Consider the following 667-nt stretch of genomic DNA (forward strand, 5'->3'; position numbering starts at 1 on the left):
GGGGGAAACTAAATAAAACACAAAGGTTCACAATACTCTTATAGAGTCAATCAATTTAATTTGTTCTTGGAACAAGAAATATTTACGTCACTTACATTGGCACCTTGTGTCTTGTTTGTTAAAATGTATATTGAATAGTTTCTTTAAGCAAGTTCTCTATAAAATATATTTTAATTACATTCGTTTAGGTACTGTAGTCGTGAATCACAAAGTAAGAGAGGGATGTGAAAGGGGCCGCGCCTGGCCAGCCCCGGACACTGCGCCACACGCACTCGCACAATCGCCACTCAGGCGCACGCACAGTCGCACGCACAGAGGTGCGCACACATTATCTTTCAGATACAATAACCTAAGTTGTACTTTTATTACCTATAAATAAATAAATAACCTCGCTGTCACTACCGTAATTCTAAATCTATCACGACCGGATATTATATGAGTTAACCCCCGGTACTGGTTAAATCATCTACCGTCTTATAGGACACTCGACGAGCTTTGTAAACTAATCAATTTATACAAAAAAATATAAATATAGTTAACACCTAACATCACAACAAAGAACGACATGCGTTCCGAAACTAATATAGTATTACATAAAAATAATGCTTCGCAATCTCGGTCCATGTGCGCGTGCGGGGGTGGCGCGGGGTGGCGCGGAGCGGGGTGG

The sequence above is a fragment of the Papilio polytes genome, unplaced genomic scaffold, assembly GCF_000836215.1.
Source record: "Papilio polytes unplaced genomic scaffold, Ppol_1.0 DF824046.1, whole genome shotgun sequence".
NCBI classification, from domain to species: Eukaryota; Metazoa; Arthropoda; class Insecta; order Lepidoptera; family Papilionidae; genus Papilio; species Papilio polytes.